General features: G+C 36.0%; 2 pseudogenes; one reads left to right on the top strand and one right to left on the bottom strand.

The window, feature by feature from the left end:
* Positions 1–526: 526 nt before the first annotated feature.
* Positions 527–2,582, bottom strand: LOC149549604 (L-type lectin-domain containing receptor kinase IX.1-like; annotated as a pseudogene).
* A 4,672-nt stretch (positions 2,583–7,254) lies between these two features.
* LOC149549603 (L-type lectin-domain containing receptor kinase VIII.1-like) lies at positions 7,255–9,905 on the top strand (annotated as a pseudogene).
* Positions 9,906–21,833: the final 11,928 nt, after the last annotated feature.

Raw genomic sequence — 21,833 nt, 5'->3', positions numbered from 1 at the left:
AACTCAACCGTTGGAAGGAGAAAAAATAGAGGGTCAAGGATCATCGAAGAAGATAAAAGGTACTCAAAATTATTGATGTAGATATTTTTATCAACAACTTTAAAATTAATGGCCTTCATTAATTATTAGTTTATTGAACAATTCTATTTTTCATTATAGAGTTAAGGAGTGTGAGGCATTATACTTGGATATGAATATAATTTTGACTTTATGCTCAAATAGATGGAGAAGTATGGTAAACAAAAGAAATTAGAGGATGAAAATGAATGGGCCAACATATATAATAAACAACACTGCTCAAGGACTGCCTATAAGCCATAAAAGAAAATGGCCACAGAGATGGTCATGGAATTGGCTAAAGACCAATATTAAAACATGAGACAACAAAAATGAAGAAAACTAAAATTAAATAAAACTAAATCCAAAATATTCTTATACATATTTTAACACATTCTTTATTTAAATAAAAACTAAATAAAATCTTCAATTAGCATCAATTATCAATAGCTCTTATATTCTTTATGTTTTAGCCACTACCGAAAAACCCTGCTGAACTTGCCTCAGAAATCTCTCGCGACCTTGAGCTATCCCCAAAGAGAAGAGGGTCACCATACAGTGCTTGAGGAAGAGAAGGCAACTCGGCTTTCATTTCCAACATCTCCACCACTTGTTCCATGTTTGGTCGGTCTCTCTCGGATCCGGGAGACAACACGATACGCCCACCAATATTAACCTCTCCATTTGCTCAACATTGAAATTCCCATCAAGTTTCTTATCCGGTGCATCTAATATTCCCTGCTCTGCCTTCTAATGCCAAACCCATTTAACCAAACTGGAATCATGTTGAGTTAAGCTGTCGTCTACCGGCGGTCTTCCGCAGGCAATTGCAAGAGCGAGAGCTCCGAAGCTGTACACGTCAGATTTTCGACTGGTCTTCCCCGTTCTGAGTGATTCGGGGTCCATATACCCAAACGTACCTGCTGGAGAGGTGGTGTGCTCTTCCTTCGCAGGTTTCAGCTCTCTCGCCAGACCAAAATCTCCCAACTTGGCTATGAAATCTGAATCTAACATCACGTTGCTCGCCTTAATGTCTCTGTGCAAAACGCTCTCTCGCCGATCCAGATGAAGATAAACAAGACCAGCAGCTACGTCACGGGCAATCATGTATCTTGTATCCTAATCTAGACGGCGCTCTGGATTCCCAAAAATGTATTTGTCGAGACTTCCACTGGGGAGCACTTCATAGACCAAAAGCCTGTCTCTCTTCCTGTGGCACCATCCCAAAAAGTCAACGAGATTACGGTGTGAGAGCTTACCGTTTACAGTCACTTCTGCCTCGTACTCTTTCTTGCCTTGTTGAGAATTCCCGTTTATCCTTTTCACAGCTAAATCTTGATTTGTGTTCCGCAGTAAGCCTCTATACACCTTCCCGAAGCCGCCTTGTCCAATCACTTCATCTGGACTGAAATTGTTTGTAGCGTCACAGAGCTCAGCATATGAAAACTTGCGCGCAGACTGAACGGCCGTTGCAAGCCGATTGTCCAGCTCCTCATCTTTCTCTTCTTCTTGAGTACCATGAGCTCTTCCACATCTCTTGCATATAAAGAAAGTTATGATAATAATGATAACCATACAACAAATGCTACCAATAACAATACAAATAATTATCCCCATAGAAAGTCCAGAGCTTCTGTTTGCCTTTGGTGTTTGGGCTAGTGGATTGGGCTTTCGTTTGGGTGTAGGTGTGGGGTTGGGCTTGGAGTTAAGTTGTCCAGTGAGTCTAATTGAGAGGAAAAATTCCAAACATGTAGAGCGTGTCTCAACCGAATCCCCAGTGGAGGCCGAAATGCCAACCTTGACTTCTGGAGGAAGAAACTGCGTGAGGTCTATATCATAAACCAGCACCGGACTTTCCGGTTTAGATGGAGTTGAACCGTCAGAGTTCTGTGCAAGGAACACTTCAAGCCCTGCTTCTGCACCGTTGTAATCCACCCATGCGTACCATTTTTTTCCATTATTGAGAGCAGCTTGTTTTATTGGATATGTCACCTTGGATACAATGCTATTGACATCGATTCCAACATGGTTACTATCATGATCGTATGCTACATTCTTGTGATCGTCGAACTTCACAGCAACAATCTGGTTGTTTGGGTTTCCATCTGTGTCAGGAAAAAAAGGCCAAGCCATTCACCGCTGGTAGCATCTGAGGATTGAAACTCTAATGGTGCGAGGAAGAAGGCGAGCTCGTCTCCACTGGAATTGTCGAATCTGGTAATTGTGAACTGGAAATGCGTAGAAAAACTTGCGAGTGCTTGAGAAGGGTTGAGATTATCCCATAAAGGAATTACCATGGAAGAATATGCCCAGCCGAGGCTGCCATTCATGTTGCTTTTGACTTTGCTCTTGGTAAGCTCTACAACGTCCTTAATAATAGAAGCATCTCCGGACACCTTGACATCGGTTTGTAGAGGAAAATCAAAACTAACGCCTCCACCATCCAGCAAGTAACAGAGAGCAGAACAAGTAATACACAGACAGAAAAGGAATCTTGTCGCTTGTAAGGTTTGGATGTTGGCCATAAGTAATGAACGGAAGAATACCTAAATGACGTCAAACAATTGACTATGAGATCAAAGGATAACAACTCTACACCCGTTGAAAAACTTCCCAGATTATGGCTGAGAAATCATGAATTAATCCATGTAGCAAGACAGTGTGTTTACCAATGCGTTGACAAACTAGGCCTAAAATATATATCCTGTGACCTAATCAACCGGCCGGTGACGAATACAATGCCATTTGGAGATAAGAACAACATAATTGGACGATGCCATCTTTCTTGTGAGAAACAAGAGAGACATTGGCATTTCCTATGCAACGCCATGTCCTATTCCAAATTTATCGTTTGTGTACATATTCTCTTCCCACGGAACTTCTTTTGACTATCTACACCGACCAAGTTGCTTTGAAAAAAAATCGACTCGTGAGAAAAAGGCATGAATAGAACAACCAGCCAATCTGAGAGTACAGAAATTGTCATGTGAAGAATCCGCTAGTATTGTTTTTGAAAAGTTCTAATGGGTGAGGAGACCATCCATATACACCAGTGGCTATTCAGCCGCGAAAAACGTTATTCTTATAATCCTTTTTTTAACAAATTTTATATAAATTAAAAATAAATAAAAATTTATCTTTCTCTTTTGTATGGTCGACAGCTGCCATCTATATACACCTTAATTTATATATTTGTTTAACCGTAGTAGAAGTTTTGATCGTAAACTTGGAATGGATTTAGGAGCTAATTAAATTATAATGTATAATCATTTAAATTGAGGAGATAAATAATAAAATATAATTACTTTGAGAAGAATTAAACATTTCTACGATATGAAAGATACATAAATCTTAAACTTACTTTAGTCAAGTATCTATAAGAACCAAAAAGTCTATAAGAAGCTTACAAGCTTTGATGATTTAACACCACACAATTTTTCTAAAGAATAAAAAATCATACAAATATCGTAGTCCACTATGAAAAAATTTGCAAGGGGACGAAGATGTTTCAATCTAGTCTAATATAATTGCTAGAAAAGTAAGCGTACACAAGAGGTTAAATATAAATTTTCCACTACTGCCTTTAAAAACTCACATATAGTGGCATTCAAGAAAGGATGAGCCAAAATTCTCATTAGCACTATAAAGGATATATTATGAATTGTAATCCAACAAAAAAACAAATTGTCATTATGAATTGTTTATTTTTCTCAATGTTTGGGAGATATGCTACACTTAATGAAAATGATATGATAGCCATGGAAAAGATAACTATTCATAAAGAGGAAAAATAACTGATAAATAATTATAAATGATAGAATCTTAACTAAATCAAATGATGCTTCAAACAAAATGTAATTTTTTTTAGACAAATAAAATAATAAAAATGGGGATTATTCTACCAAATTGTCTACTATATCAAAAAAATTATTATGATGAAACTTTTGATATCAACAATACAATGGGATTATTTAAAATATATAAAACTATCAGCATAACCCTTGCACCCTATTAGCTTAAGAAGTAGTTGGGAGAAAGTTTCAAAGGTCAAAGTAGGAACATAGATGTAACATTTTAAATTATTTTCTTGGAGTGTACTTTACTTGGCAATATGAAGTAAAGTCATTAGAAATAGTTTTAATATTTTAGTGTGAGTTATGGTTGGATATTTTCTACACTTATTAGAAAAATTATGGATTTTAATATCTATTTGAAAAATAGATTACAAATATTTTTTAGAAAATAAAATAAAATAAAATAATAAATATTCGCATAGAATCATCTTTATAGACCTACAAATAAAAATGAAAATATACATTTGTCTACAACACCCAAGAAATAACATGCCTTTAGTAGGAAATATATTACATAAACTATCTCTTGGTTTAAGATTGAATATTTTTAACCTTTAAATTTAGAAGAGGTATAGTGCACTATTACTTTTATACAAAATTTCATGAATGTTTGACCATATAAGATTTGATTTGAAATTCTCTTATATAATATTTTAGTAAAAAATATGAATTATAGAAAATATTTAATTTTAATACACACTACCTCTATCATTGAAACATAAGTATATGTCATATTTACCACCTATATCAATTATGCATTTATACATAAGGTAATTGTTCTAATAAAGTAAGTGAAGTCTTATTTGTAATATGAATATTTTAAATTGTCTATAAAATTTTATTTTCATAAATAAATGATTTCTTATTCCAAGTTCTTTTGTTAAAACACTTCAAAAATAATAAAGAAAAATATTAATGGGAAAGATGTTCATGTTAAAAGATTGGTGCTAAGTGAAACAATAGATAAATCTTGCAATCAATAAGACAACATATAAATTAATTACAAGTGAAGGAAAAATGACTTATTATCATGTTTTCTTAAACTTTCTAACCTTATATCATCCTATAAAGATAATTTTTATTTTAAATATTTTTTTTTACTTTACAAAACAAAATATTTATAGAACTGCAGAAATTAAACAATTGTAATCGAAAATAATAAATTTTAAATTATAATTTTATATTAACAATTAAAATATGAATTTTTTGATCTCTTGGTTAGTTTATTATCATTTATAAGATCATGATTTTTTTCATAAATAAATTAGGCACATCTAGTTTTGAAATAGTAAAATGAATAAATTAACTTCTTACATTATGGAATGATTTAAAAAGCACAATCTAAATTTAATGATATGTATTTTTAATATTCTTGGTCTACATTAAAGTCTTTAAAGGTGATACATTTAAGTACTTAACAATTGAGAATTTGATTCTTACCACAAAACACAATATTCAACATATTTATAGGCATTGATATTCATTACATGATTAGAGCATGAGAAAACTCAAAATCATGTAAATAAGTCATAAATTATAAGAATTCACGAAATCAATTCAATGAAAGTCTAAAAGTCTATCTATCATTATTTGTAGGGAACTCAAAATCATTTTTAATGACAATTTCTCATAAATTCTATCTAATAATATTTTTCATATATTATAATCTAGAAATAAATAAAATAAAATCATAAAATCTTATATTTAGTATTTTAAAATAATACTTAAATATTAAAAATTAATAAATTCTATTAACAAAAATGATAAATCTTGAAAAATAAATATCTTTTATCTAGATAATAACCATTAAAATCTATTCTAATATTTGTACTAAAGCGAGAAGATAGAACTCAAAACTAATTATTTCAGTGCTCTTTCTCCACTTGTTTTATTATTATAATCATCGAATCCCAAAGCTATGTTGGCACATTTATTTTTATGTGTTTATGTTATTGACTGAAAGAGCCAAATCAATTAGAAGAATTATGGGAGACTGAGAACAATGTAAGTATCTTATACATATTCGTTTCAATATTTTTAATAATTTTCATAATAATTCTTCTAATTGATTTGGCTCTTTCAATCATTATTGCTCTTTGACTAAAAGCGAAAATTATTAAAAATATTGAAAAAAATATGTATAAGATACTTACATTGTTCTCAGTCTCCCATAATTCTTCTAATTGATTTGGCTCTTTCAACCATTATTGGCTCCTCCCTTTCTAATAGGTTTCTTCACCCACCTCATTCAATTCAATGCATTCTAACTCTATGCAGAAAGATTGTTTTGTGTTTTGTTTACTTGATGAGTTCCCATCCCAAGAATATTCTGTCCTTTGCAAAGGAATGATTGTGATCCGGTGAAAGAGATGTGGAAAGTCAAATATTGAAGTTTCGTGGAAGGAGAAACTTAGCACAAGCTAACCAATGGTTTCAACGCTAAGCAATCTTCATTATTGGTTGAAGATAGTTGGAAAGAGCAAGGAAATTGTTTTGTGTGTCAATTTCAAATTTTAGGAAATAGACCGAATAATATTAAATTCATTGCAGAACCAGAATAAAAGTTTCGAAGCTGGCAGCTGAAGAGATAAGAAACGTCAATCTTCAGGTTGAATTTAGTTGGAAAGAGCAAGGAAATTGTTTAGTGTGTCAATTTTAAAATTTGGAAATAGACCGAATAATATTAAATTCGTTGCAGAACCGCAATAAAAGTTTCGAAGCTGGTAGCTTTGTTCCGCAAGACATAAGAAACGTCAAAATCCTCTGGTTGCCTCCAAAGAACGAAGGATTCGATATTCATGTCTTGTATTCCACATGAAATGAAGAAGGCTTTGATGTAAGCAACTTGTTTTGTGTGAAAAGAAACATTATGATTATTATTTCAGGCCGTTTGCGCATGTCTTAGGAAATATCAACATTGCGAGCCATGCATGTCTTAGGAAATATCAACATGTCTTCCTGCATGCATAAATTCTCTGTTTTCAGCCATGATCACAAGAAAGATAGCCTCGTCCAATTGTGTTGTTCTTATGTCCAAATGTCTCTCTTGTTTCTCATGATTAGCAAGCATTGCCTCATCCTAGCAGCCAGTCATACGATCCCTTGTTTTCAATATTTTTGTGTAGTGAACGTTCTTCTTTCGTTCATTCTGTCAGAGATAAATCCTGATCATGGCCAACAACCATACTTTTCACGCGACAAGATGGCTTTTTGGCTTGTATATTACTTCTTCTGCTCTCCGTCACGTGTTGGATGCCGCAGTTGTTAGTCTTGAGTTTCCTCCACAAACGGATGTCGACCTGTCTGGGGATGCATCATTTTTGAGGACGCCATAGAACTTACGATGAGACAACCCAACATGGAGAACAGCATCGGCTGGGCCTATTGTTCTAGCAGTATTCCTTTATGGGACGATCGCAACCCTTCTCAATCACTCGCAAGCTTTTCTACGCATTTCCAGTTCGTAATAACAAGATTTCGAGAGTATAGTGGAGACGGAAACGCGTTTTTCCTCGCACCATTTGAGTCTCAATCCTCGGCCGTTGGCAGCGGCGGTGGTCTCGGCCTCTTCGACCCAAAAACAGACGGGAACCAATCGAATCAGATCGTTGCTGTGGAGTTTGACACATTCAGGAATGACTTTGACCCGGACGGCAACCATGTGGGGATCGATGTAAACAGCATGAAATCTTAAAAAACAATCTCAGTAACAGATGATTCTCTCAATGACGGAAGAAAATGGGACGCTTGGGTTGATGACGATGGTATAGTTGCAGAGCTTCAAGTGTTCCTTGCAGAGAACCCTGATGGTACTATTCCATCTAAACCGGAAACTCCAGTGTTGCAGCATGATATAGACCTGAGACAGTACCTTCCCCCTGTTGTCAAGGTTGGCATTTCGGCGTCCACTGGGATTTGCAGATGAGCTTCACACTCTTCATCTTTGGAATTTTTCAACTCAATATTCATGTGCCACCCCAGAATCGTGTGCTGCCCCAGTATCGTGTGCTGCCCCAATATCAACACCAACCCCAACCCCAAGCCCAGGACCAAACTCAAACCCAGGCCAAGCAGCAAAAACAAACAAAAGCTCTAGCCATTCTCTGGTGAGAACTACTGGTTTTCGTATTGGTATTATTTTTCTTTGCAGTGGTCTTCTTGTAGTCATTGTTATTTTCCTTGTATGGAAGCGTTGTAGAAGAGGCAAGGGCAGTGGTGACTCGGAGGAAACCGCTGACATATCGTATCCTTCGAACAACTTCGCCGCCAACGTTGGCCAACTCGAGAGCGATGAGGAGCTGGACCAACGGTTTGGCAGGGCTGTTCAATCTGCCCGTAAGTTTTCATATGCTGAGCTCTGCCACGCTTCAAACAACTTCAGTCCAGATGAAGTCATTGGAAAAGGCGGCTTCGGTAGGGTGTACAGAGGCGCTCTGCCTGGCACAAATAAAGAGGTGGCTGTGAAGAGGATAAGTGCAGATTCCGATCAAGGCAAGAAAGAGTACAAGGCAGAAGTGGTTGTAAACGGTAAGCTCTCACACCCTAAGGTCCCGTTTGGTTGCTGGAATATGAGTGGAATAGGAAAACGAAATTAGAATATGTTTTATATTCACTGTTTAGTGAGCTGAATCAGAATTGGGAATAGAAAACATATTCCAATTTTGCCTTTAAAATAGCATATGTCTATGCCAAAAAATATCTGTTATTGGAATAGGCCATTTCCATTCCCATTCCGATTTTCTATTAAAAAATTTTTTTTTTTTTTTTCAATTTTTTTTTTTGAATTTTTTTTTCTAAAAATTTTTTTAAAAATTTTTTTTTTTGAATTTTTTTTTTTTTAAAAATTTTTTTATACTTACTTTTTGAAATTTTTTTGTTAATTTAAAAAAAAAAAAATTTAAATAACATTTTTTTAAATTATATCTATTTGTTTAAAAAAATGAAAATGAAAATGAATTAACTAAAAAAAAAATAAATTAAAAAATTTTTAGGAAAAATATTTTTAAAAATACAAAACTTAACCTTATTCCTATTCTATTTTTGTACAACCAAACAATAGATTAACATATTCCCAGTCGAATTCTAAGTGCACCAAACATGATTGGAATTGCTTATTTCTATTCCCATTCCTCATTTCCATTCCCATTCCATTTTTCTATTCTAATTTTCTATTCCTATGCCAGCAACCAAACGGGACCTAAAGTTGTCAAGCTTTTGGGATGGTTCCATCAGAACGACGACATGTTTCTCGTATACGAATTTCTCCACAATAGAAGTCTCGAGAAATATATTTTTGGGAATCCACAGTTTCATCCCCATTGGAATCAACGATATAGAGTAGCCTGTGAGATAGCCTCTGCTCTCCTTTATCTTCACAAGGAATGCCCAGAGAGTGTTGTGCACAGAGCAATCAAGGCCAGCAACGTGATGTTAGATTCAGATTTCAGAGCCAAATTGGGAGATTTTGGTCTGGCGAGCGAGCTGAAACCTGCAAAGGAGGAGCACACCACCTGTCCAGCAGGTACGGTTGGGTATATGGACCCCGAACTACTCAGAACCGGGAAGGCAAGTCGAGAATGTGACGTGTACAGCTTTGGAGCTCTCACACTTGCAATTGCTTGTGGAAGGCCACCGGCCTACAACAGCTTAAATGAACATGAATCCAGTGTGGTAAAATGGGTTTGGCACGTGAAGGCAGGGCAGGGAATATTACATGCGGCAGATAAGAAACTTGATGGGAATTTCAATACTGATGAAATGGAGCGCCTAATAATGGTGGGCTTGTCGTGTTGTCTCCTCGACCCGAGAGACCGACCGAAGATAGAACAAGTGGTGGAGATGTTGGAAATGAAAGCTGAATTGCCTCCTCTTCCTCAATCTCTCTATCGTGACCCTCTTCCCGCGTTTGGGATTGAGTCGGGGTCGGGAGGGACTTCCGACGGCAGTACCGCGGGGATTTCATCATCTTCCTCTCATGTGAATGCCAATTTGTAGCTCTGAAAATCTGGTCAAGGATGCACACGTCTCTATTCCCATTTAATGTACTCAGTTGAATAAAGAAATTGAATCCAACGTTTGCATTCAGCAATAGCTACAATGGTTACTTCATTTAATTTTTTAGAATTTTCATCATGCAAATTATATCAGCTTTCGCAATAATGTGTAGCCCACACTACCACACAACAGGATGATTTAAGAATTTTTGATGAATTGTTCTTTTCAATTAATAAAATTTACTAAGATTACAATTCACAAAAAAGGGTCGGGGGATACAGGATCACCCCACGAATGAATTCAATCGGCCTGAGCCGGAGTAAACAACATGGCCGCAACCAGCAACTATAAACTATTCATCAAAAAAAAAACATTTAAAACAACCTCATGCTGCCAAGGTAGTACCAGCAGAGGGAGGAGGATCATCTTTATCAGGAAATCCCCACGCATAAGTGGGATTGTGAGGCGGACTAGGAACAGTCTAGCCATCAGCAGCATCTGCAGGATCTGAGGTAGTTGCAGTCTCCGCATCCTTCTTGTCTGGCCGCGGAGAAGAAATTGCCAGGGCCAGCTGGGGAAACTTGCCAGAGTGCATCCATCCAGGGGGAGGAGCCGGAGACCAGCCAAAAGCCCGCCTAGGGGGGGGAGCCAGGGACCAGCCAGAACCACCACGTGGTGGGGAAGCAGAGCGGTGCCTCCAACTGCCATGACCACCGCTGGGAGAGCAGTGGCGGGGACCCTGGGAGCGCGACATCTGTGAATGGCGACCAGAGGACTGGCGTCTGGAACGACGACCGCAAGAGGAGGCATTAGCCGAGGCATCCGGAGGCACTCTGGCAATGGTACAAGGAGCATTGCCCCAGTGGTTTAACAATTCCTGTAAGTGGGCAACCTCCAGGGCAACTTTATTAGCTTGCACCTGTATCTGCATAATGAAATTGTTACAAATGCATGCCTTAGTGTACATTGCAATGTTAACATCCAAAAAACTGTGAGTGAATAAAACTGCATTCCTATCTTTCCATAGAGAAAACAAAATTTCCATCCTGAAGGTATGCCAAATCTGGAAAAACTTTCGAGAAAATCTGGGGGAATCACCCAGCAGGATCATGTGCCATGAAAAAGGTTCGGGCCTGAAAGGCTTGAAAAAATCATGAATCCAATGCCAATAATTCTGAGCACGCTTGCAAAACCAAAAAATATGCAAAAAGGACTCAGGTTGGCCATAGAAGGGGCATCTGGGATCAGGAACCTCAATGTGCTTGACCCGAGGCCCCAAGGGAAGACCTTGGAAAGCAAGGCACCAAGCAAAGTGAGCAATCTTGGGTTCTGTAATGGCACTCCAAATGGTGGCGAACCGTTTTCTCTATTGAGAAAGCAAAGAATGCAAATGCCACCGTTGATTAAGCGTGTCCACCATCGGAAGGTGGGGCGAAAGCCATCTGTATCCCATATTGGGCTTATAATTGGTAAATGGAGTGGTAGAAAATCACTTCCAATCATACCACCAAGGTCGAACAGATTGAATCCCCACTTTATGAAGTAAGTGCATAGGGATGGAAGACAACAGAAGCTCATAAGTCTGGCGATCAGCACGAACAAAGTGGTATTGAACTTGCATATCCTCCCAAGGCTTGAAATTCATGGTGACTCTTGAAAAAATGTCCTTGGTAGTGTGAATGCCATGTTTATAAAAATGTAGAGCACTGGCACCTTGAGTCTTGGCAAGAGGAATACCCTAGAAGGCAAACAGGGGAGACCACCAAATGTTCTGCTGATTTAAGGACAGCCCATTGCGAAACTCATCACCAGCCCAACGAAGCCAAGGTTTAATAGCTTCTCAGGCTTTCCAGATGCTCTTTATAACAAAAGAGCCCTGTATGACCACTGGTTCACGCATAGTGAGAAGGGTCTGAAAACCAATTCCCTTCCACGCCGATCTGTTAGCAGGGAAGCCGGAAGAGATGTAATCCCTGACAAGAATTTTTCAGGCTTCATCTCCAGAAATAGCTCTGATAATCCATTTAGCACAGAGGGTAAGGGCCTACTTTCGAGTGGAAAGCAGGCCGAAACCCCCAGATTCCCTTGGGAGACAACAAAAATCCCAAGCAACTCTGTGAAAACCATGATGGTCAGAACCAGAGGCCCAAAGAAAATCTTTGAGCAAACGTTCTAATTTGAGATAGGAAGCTTTGGAGGGAGCCCAACAAGAAGAATAAAACACATGGGTGGTAGCCAAAATCTTAGAACAAATCTGGAATTTACCAGCAAGAGAAAGCGGCTTAGTGATCCAATAATCAAGCTTTTTGGTAATCTTTGTAAGCACAGCATTCCAAAGTTCCACAGGGGAAGCCTAGAAAGCAAAGGGAATGCCAAGAAAGCGAAAAATTTCTCCATGAGTAACCCATTTCCATTGGAATTGGCTGAGCCAAGGTGGAGTTGGCAAAAAAGACTGTCGGTAACAAAGCGTTTTATGCCATTGAATGGCAGAGCCAGAGGCTTGACAAAAAGTGTCAAGACAATTTAAAGCATTTTTGATATTTTCTTCATCTTCAAGAAGAGTAAGAAAAGAATCATCAGCAAAATGACCATTAACTAACTGGGAGGAAGAATCAGGCAAAGAAATGCCATGGACTAGCCCTGAAGACATAGAGTGAGCAAGTAAATAACCAAAACCTTCAGCAGCAAGGACATAAAGTGCTAGAGCTAACGGACAACCTTGTTTGATGGAGCAAAAAAGTCCAAAAGCTTCAGATTGCGAATTATTGATGGTGATGTAAGCATTAGCGTCACCAAAGAGCATCTCCACGGACTGAAAGAAATTGGGACCGAAATCCAGAGCCTGGAGCATAGCCAAAATGAAAGGCCATTCAATGTGATCATAAGCTTTAGCAAAATCTATCTTTAAAAAGATAGCCTGCTGCTTGGACTTACGTGCCCATTCCATACCTTCCCAGACAGCAATGATGTTGTCAAGAATATATCTGGATTTGATGAAGCCAATTTGTTCAGGCCGCACAATTAGAGGAAGCATATGGCAAATTTTGAGAGAGAGCGCCTTAGCAATGATCTTATAAGACACATTCAGGAGGGTGATGGGCCTCCAGTTGCAGATGTCCTCAGGATCACCAGCTTTAAGTATGAATTTAATATTGTCTTTATTTATGATCGCTCCTAAGCCTTTAGAATGGTATGCTTCAAGATAGACTTTGTGCAAATCAGGACCAATTTGCTCCCAAAGATGTTTGTAAAATTCACAGGGAAATCCATCACACCCAGGGGATTTGTCATCTGCCATGGAGTAAACTGCCTCTTTAAGGTCTCAGAGGGAAACAAGTTGCTCACAGAAAGCACGTTGCTCAACCGCTAGGCGGTTTGGAGTAACAATAATACACTTTCTGAGAGCCTCCTCCTGAGCAACCGAATGGCCCTACGAAGCAAAAACATTCTCATAGTGAAGAACAAAAGCTTGCAGGATGTTAGGCAAACTGGAAAGAACATTAGTTCCTTGTTTTATCTTTTTAATCCCAATATTGGTATGATGGGCTCGGAGAGCCTAGAAGAACTCCTTTGAGGCTTTGTCACCAACCTCCAACTAGTGGAGATGGGCTTTGATTTGAGCTCCTCGGGCAGCATAGTTATCAGCAATTGCTTTTCATGGCGAAGCTTGGCAAGTTGAAGTTGAAGATCCACATCAAAGGGGTTGAAGGTGAGTGCTTCAAAGGCTTTTTTGAGGGCAAGGGTGTTGGCTTCATAAGATCATTTTCTAAAAATTGCCAGCTGATGCTCGTAAATGCACACAAAATGAGCCATTCTGGTAATGGCATCATTCCACCATTGAATCCAACCTCGATGGAAATGTTGACGTAGTTCCAAATTCTAGACACGTTGTATGTGGGAGATGGTGGAGGCATGCAATAGCACAGACGTGTTGAGGAAGAATTGAGACTTAACCACTTTGGGGATAGCTGTTTGCCAAGAAATGCCAAAATAAATGGGATAGTGGTCTGACAACATCACATCTATCAGGGGAATGACAAGTAGATCACGATCTTCAGAAAAATAAAAAAAAGATTGTGCTGAGATCATAGCACGATCAAGACATTTCAATATGCGGTCAGGACCGGCTCGAAAATTGGACCAAGTGTGCCAAGCCCCATTATCATGACGGCTGCTAGTATTGGGATCAAAGAGGCCCAATTTATGACGCATGTAAAACCAAGCTTCTCTTTCCCCAACTGTCCAACGGAAAGGCAGAATGCCATCTTTGTCAGAGGCCACTTCAACCATATTGAAGTCCCCACACAAGACCCAAGTAACTGGCGGTAGGTTGTCAGCAAGCCAAACCCACATTTGTGCCCTTTCCATAGCATCATTGGAGGCATAAACATTAATAACTCCAAAGGAATGATTGTTAATGGAAAGAAAAAGTCAAATAATACGATGTGTGGGGTCAGAACCGTGTGAAATAATAGCAGAATGAAGGCAAGGTGACAGGAGAGTAACTACACCACCTCGGCCAGCTTCATGCTAAGAAGAAAACATGATGCTATCCTGCCAAATGACGCGGCATGCAGCAGATTGCATGAAACTAGAAATCTTAACTTCTTGCAGGCAAAGAAAATCTAAATTCCCAAGTCTATGACATGTATACCAGACATAGAATTTTCTAGGGAGGTCTGTAAGACCTCGAACATTCCAAGAGAGGAAGTTCATGAAAACTCTTCCATATCATCCTCGTCCTCGAGAGAGGAGTAACTATTCTGGAAAAAGGTAGAAATCGGGTGAAAGTTAGAAGGGAAATCCTCTGGACTTACAGCCTACCGTTTGACCCCTGATATCTCCGCACATCCAGGAGGACTGCCAGAATGCCTTGTTGCTGGTGGTACTATGGAAGAGACTGCAAGAGGAGAATGAGCCCCAGCCAAGGACGAGGTCTTGGCGGCTACCTTAATCCCCTGCGAGCCAGCAGGGTTTGAAACCTGTGAAACCAAAACAAGTGCAACAGAAGCCGCTGGCGTCTCCACGCTAGCAGGCGCTGACACTTCGGTAGAAGCAGGAGGAATCACGGTAACTTCCGCATAGGATGGCTTGGGGGCCAAAGGATTCAAGGCAGGCTTGCCTTTGCACCCAACAGTAACCCATTCTTCTTTTTTTCCTTCAACCTGCTTGACAGGCGTCGCTTTAGGCTGAGGTTTGACCCTAGGCATGGCCAAAGGGCAATCCCTGATCTTGTGTTCCGCAGACTGGCACCTATAACAGGTGTTAGGTAGGTTCAAGTAAAGCACCTTCTGTGCGAAGGTTTGAGCGCCAATCTAGATTTCCACAGAATCCTTGAGATCTTTAGAAAGATCAAATTCAATGCAAACACGCTGCTGAGGGCGAGCACTAAAAAAATTCTCTAGCTCCTTGGTAACAACTTTTCCAAGGGCTTGGGCAATAGATTCAATAAAAGGCCAGCAAGGCAAGGGTAGACCTGGGAATTCGACCCAAATAGGAACCCTAAGCTTTTTATTGTCCGAGACAAAGAAGTCTCGGGACCATTTCTGAAAAATAAGCAGAGAGGAACACACAGACCAAGGGCTGTTGGTAAAAACTGCATCAGCTTGCGACGGGTTAGCAAAGTGAAATAAAAAAAAACCTTTGGTAAGGTTTTGCACAGCGTCAAGACGGACACCATGAGGAGACCAGCTTTTGTTGACCCATTCTCTGAGCATATCTTCAGGGGGAGTCCTACCAACAAAATACCCTATCAAGGTATGTTGTTCTAACCAATCACATGCAGCATCAAATTCTTGCAAAGGAAGGACAATATCAGGATTACCTCGTGGAAAACCTTCGAGACAAACTTGCGTGGGCATTTGTTCGGTGGCAGCGCCATGGCAATCCGAAGCAGCAACGTGAACACCAAAAACAACTGGTTCACCGCTGACCGGTGCCATTATATCCTAACCTAAAGCTCCCACAGTAAATGCGGTATGACAAGTGCCGACAGAAGGGGAGTGCAAGCGAAAGGCCGTACGCAAAAAAAATTGAAATTTCGCATGAAGCAAGAAAACCCTAGCAGAGTGAAAAATCAACGATCATCCAATATACTATGGATTTAAGAATTTAATTAAGGACAAAATTTTAGTTTTGTCTTAAACATTTTTCAAATTTTTATTAGGTTTTTAATTGTCTTAATGAGACAATTGCAAAAAATAGGTTTTCTCAAAGGTAACTTTTCATTGTCATAAACAATTACATTTCAATTCCTTTTTAAGATTAGGGAGCTCAAGTAAACTCATTCTCTATTGTGAACAAATACTCGTCTACTACGAATAACTACTTGCCTGCAGCAAACTAGTGCTCCATTGTAAGTAACCATTGGGAAATAGATTAAATGGAGTCATAAATGACAGGGAACATGGCGAGAAGTCTTTCAATCTGCTATTCTAATTAGGGTATATATAGGAGCATTTTTCTTTTTCCTTTTCTCTTCCCTAGCTATCTTTGTCAACATTTCTACCTGTATACCCTTCATTTAGATTGTGGTAAAATCTAGATCTCCACTACAATGTTTCTACTTGCAAACCCTTCATTAGATTGGGGTGAAATCTTGATCTCCACTGCGAATAGTTAAATATTTTATTTATATAATATGAGTATCATTGAAATGTGAAATAATACTTAAAACAACATTCTCTATTTTTCATAAATGATAATGCTTTCATTTTTCCATCTAATGTAGTGGGTTGTTTGTATTGCATCGGTTTCCTTCATTTTGTTTCCTTTGTTATGCTTATATTTTCCCTTTATCCTGAAACTGAAGGGCTTGATTGTGTTGAATCTCTCTTCAGTCTATAGCCCATATTTTGTGTCTTTTTATTAGATCCACATGCACCCTTTCAATCAAGATTGCCTTCCTAATAAGAAAGAGCATATTTGTCCCATTTTTATAGGTTTGGCACCTGTAGAAGTCAGCTTGGCACCCACTAACCCAAAAGGAGAAAAACATGGAGAAAATACTTGCATAAGGAATAAAAATGTTAGTCATGAAAACTAAGTTGATTCAATAATTTACTATCATTTCCATGTCTAGCCGATGAAGGATCTAGCTTAGAGTTGTCCCTAGTAAGAGATGATAAGTGTGTGACTCTTCCAATTTACTTCCATGGTTTCTTATCATTGGGAAAATTTCACTCTCATATTGCATTGTTGTTGAAGTTTTTTTTGGATATAAAACATATTTAGTATCCAATCTTAGGCCTTTTTGTCAGTGCAACTTCTGTAAAGAGATGTAAAATCCATTCAAGATACACCTTGGTTATGTTTAAAATAATTTTAATCATAGTTCTTATTTTTCTATTTTTATGATCTCAGAGTACTTAGCTAAGAATCCTATTCAACACAACCTGCTCAAGATTATGTTCAAAATGTTAGATCTTAGATTAGCATAAAGTTATCCTTATTAGAAGTAAATCTTCAATGAATCTTTTTGATTTATGAGATTTGATATGCTTTATCATAGTAAAGAATGCACAGAGTCCTCATTCAGGTCATGTTATATATTCTTCCAAATATTCATGCTTTCATTACATTTCTAGACAATTCTAAAGAAAGTGAGCTAGATCTTCATTTATATAATTGTACAAGTTGTTACCTAACTATTAAGGTGAACATTTAAACTATTTTTATGTACCATTAATAATTTTTTTCATTTAGCTTACATATATCTAAAGTATTGTGATTTGCCCATAGGAAAAATATTGAAATTTGGTAAACAAATCTTTTATAGATCTAAATATTTTTTGTTTTGTTTTCCTAGCATTACATCTTTAATCCCATACTATTCTCTAACAAAAATGTTTCCCATACTCTACTCTAACAAAAATCTTGGTGCCAAAAGGACTCATGTTGAGTGTAATAGGAATGACACATTTTGGGTAGAAGGATAAGGATCTGTAGGCTCAGAGTCTAGGTTCTTTTTAAAACTATATTGTACATTCACAAAAGGATCATGTTGATTGTAATAAGAATGTCACATTTTAGGTAGAAGGATCAGGATCTACAAGCTCAGAGTTTAGGTTCTTTTCAAACCTATATTGTACATTCACAAAAGGAAAAGAAAGAGTTAAAATTGTCTTGTGAATAATGGGTTCTTTACATGCATATTATAGATCTTCATATTACCTTTTTTATTCTTGAATGTGCTTTTTAGAAATAAGGTTAATTAAATGTTGTTTTATTTCTATATATAACATTTTCTCTATTTACTTCATCTCTTTGTTTAAGATGTTGTTTTTGTTGAAAAGAATAGCATTGGTAGATAAGAATGAAAGATTACTCCTTGTGTTTCATGAGGCAAGCTTCTATTATAAAGTTATATTTTATTGTTTATAATAACCCATATTAGATAAACAAAATATATGATATCTATAGGTATGTTATGAACAAAGTATATGAACAAAATATCCCTATTTCTACAAGCTAGACTTGCTCACGTCTTTTCACACCAGACCTCCAATGTATAGAATAAAAAACAAAAATATATCAAGTCTACTAATGCATTAATATTATTGGAGATAAGATTAGCATGCAAGTCAATATAATATGAATAGTTTAGCTGAGACTCTGTTACTATAAAATCCATATAAAAATGCTTGGAGTGGAATAAGTATCCAAGCCATTTGGTTACTCTATTTCAAAACCCACAATAAGATATGCTTGGAGAGGACTAAATATACAAGCCCAAATTGTGATAAAGCTCAAGACTAAGAAAAGTTATTAAAGCTTGCACTTAGTATTATTTTCTAGTTAGTTAGGTAAATAGAAAAACATTCTCCATTAAAAAAATCATCAAATTTCCTTTCAACTATCAAAAATCTAATTAGGGAAAGAGACATCAAATCCATAAAATGTTTTGGAGAAAATAATGATTATTCTAGGTTGTTCCTTGGCTTCATGAACTCTTGCAATATTAGCAAATGCTATAGCATCTCCATTTTCACCATTTTTGGAGTTTCTAGAACCTTGAGCTTTACAACTTCTCAATGAACCTTGAGTGAAGTGTTATAGGATTTAATAGCAAAAAAATTCAAGCTTGCTAAATTAGGTTTGACTATGATATTGAGTTTTGTGGAGGATGAGAGAGTTTTCAATGCTTTAGGGTTACTATAGTCAAAGGTAAGAAATAAAATAGAGAAAAAATTGAAATTTTTTGGGGTTGTAAACATCCAAATATGAAGTCAATAATTTTCTTTACAAAAGGGCACTAAAATTGTGGAGGAAGAAATGTCAAAGAAGAGGTTTGGTAAAAAATTCAAACAATGAGATTAGTAACTCAAGTAGTGGTATTGGTATTGGTACAATTAATGTTGAAGATGAGAATAAAAAAAGAAACGGTATACAGACTAGGGAAAACATGGAGCATAATGAAGGATTGTTTGAAGTTGATGGCAAGGAATTCAAAGATTTAGATGATGATATTTTCTCAAAAGTTTAACAATTATGATATGATGTGTCAACTCAAAATTTATTACTTACTAGTAATTATTGTAGTCTACATTATAGCTTCTAGTCTATATTCTTGAATCTAACCATGATTTGTCTATCATACATAATAAGTTATATCATTTACTATGATGTGTCAACATTGAATTTATTACTTATTTTTGTTCATGTTCTAGATGTTTCAGTCTAGGTATAGAGACCTTTCTTCTAGTTTGTTACAATTTTATAGTAATAATATTTATTGAACTAGATATCTTTTATCAATAAGCATCTGATGTACTGTGATATCTTATCAGAATTCCTAGAAATTTGTTTTCTATATCTTCTAAATAGTATTTGTCAAATAAGAGTTTGATTTTATTGCATGGAATGATGAGGAAATATGTACGCATGACTACAATAAATTTGTAGAATAAATTACATTGCTTGGTTTGTATTCCCTAAGCATTTTTTGTACAAAATAATGTGTCTATTCACTATTCAAATTTTACATTAAGCATTCTAGAATTTATTTCTAGAACTAGGAAAGTTTTATTTTGTTGAATTCATTTTATCACATACTCAAGTCTAGAATGAATATATATAGTCAATATAATAATATTTGGTTTTGTGATTCCTCAACCATTATTGTCATTGCCTCATTGGACATCCCCGTTATTTGATATTCTTTCTCCATTTGAGATGTTTCAACTACCATTTTTTGAGATTGGTTCTCCAACTAAGATGCTCTATATTTGGATAATATATTTTAGTGTTAGTGTTTTCCCTATTTTGAATGGGTGTTGCAAATGACCATATAGGTAGGTGATGCTTTAACATGTGCATATATGTTTTCTTTTTTACTCTAAGTGTTTGAGAAGAAATGGATGGAAATCATTATGAAATAACCACATTTGACAAAACATTAAAAATACAATAACACAAGCCATATATGGCATTTGGATTTGGACATAAGCTAGAAAATGGGTTAAAATAGTCCTTCAAACATGTTATGTAAATTGACACCAAAACTAGGACAATTTGTATTTTTCACAATAGCACAGTATTGAATTTTCAACCTTACACAAGGCTCCCCTATATAAATCTATGTCTACTTACCCTAATACACACTATCAAGCATGAGTAAAGGATTGTATTAAAAGGGAAGGACTTATGTGTCAAAATTTAAAATGGTTTAAGCGACAATTTTCACATATACTAAGTGTTACCCATTACCATATTGTGTGACTAGTGAAAGGAATACAATAATCTAATGATTTTGTTTAGTGAATCCAAACTTATATTATCTTAACCCATAGTAGGTGCATTTTAGCCCTACAAATTACATTTCTTATTGTTCTCATACAACTCATTATTTGCGTTTTTTTGGGTATGTAGTTAGGTAGTTGCCTTCTTCTCATTGGGAGTAAATTAATTAGGTTTGTTATGTCTATGAATATTGTTTTGTTAGCACCATGAGTGTTGAACAAGAAATGTTTGTAAAATTAGCATTTGGGATCCATTTATGTAGATGCCATTTATTTGTCTAGATAGAAGTTAGGTTACTATTAGGTTGGGTTTGTGTGCTTTCTATTTAATTTCATTTAGTAGATAACCTAGGTTAACTTTTTGTTTTTATATTAGTATTATATCAACAAAAAATATTATATTACAATATCTTGTTAGGACATTATATATTTTTTAAAAATGATAAAATAAAAATATATAAAAAAGTTCATTTAATGTGATGATATTTGAATGTTTGAATATAATTTTTTTAATGAGATGATATTTGAATATTCAATCATCACATTAAACATGATTTTAAATGCACACAATATATTTTTATTGATGAATAATATTTTATCTTATTTATATGGCTTATATTTTTATTTTTATTTAGATATAATTAATTGAATTTATGTCTTTATATTAGTTTATTGTTAATATATTTAATTGTTTGTTTAGTTATAAATTGAATGAACTATAATTAAGTATTCTTGATTAAGTTTGTATATTATTTTTCATATATGAATATAATTATATATTATTTTTTTCAAGTATAAATTTATATATCTCTTCCATTTAATAAAAGTTATACAAAATCATAAATTAAATATTTTCAATAATTGATATTTTTTACTGAAATGTTATATGAGAAATATTCAAATCATGAAATTTTACATAAAAACAATACTACACGACACCTCTTCTAAATATAAAGCATAAAAATATTCACTCTTAAATCGAGTCATAGTTTATGTAATATATCTCCTATTGAAATCATGTGATTTCTAGGGTGTTAGTAGACAAATGTCTATTCTCATCTTTATTTATAGATCTATAAAAATGATTTCATGCTAATGCTTATTATTTTATTTGTATGATTTTTTAAAATTAATTGTAATCTATTTTTCAAATAGATATTTAAATTTATAATTTTGCTAATAAGTATAG

The sequence above is a fragment of the Cupressus sempervirens genome, chromosome 7 (assembly GCF_028749045.1).
Source record: "Cupressus sempervirens isolate cs-2001-9-10 chromosome 7, ASM2874904v1, whole genome shotgun sequence".
Classification (NCBI taxonomy): domain Eukaryota; kingdom Viridiplantae; phylum Streptophyta; class Pinopsida; order Cupressales; family Cupressaceae; genus Cupressus; species Cupressus sempervirens.
This window is presented reverse-complemented; position numbering and strand designations above follow the sequence as displayed.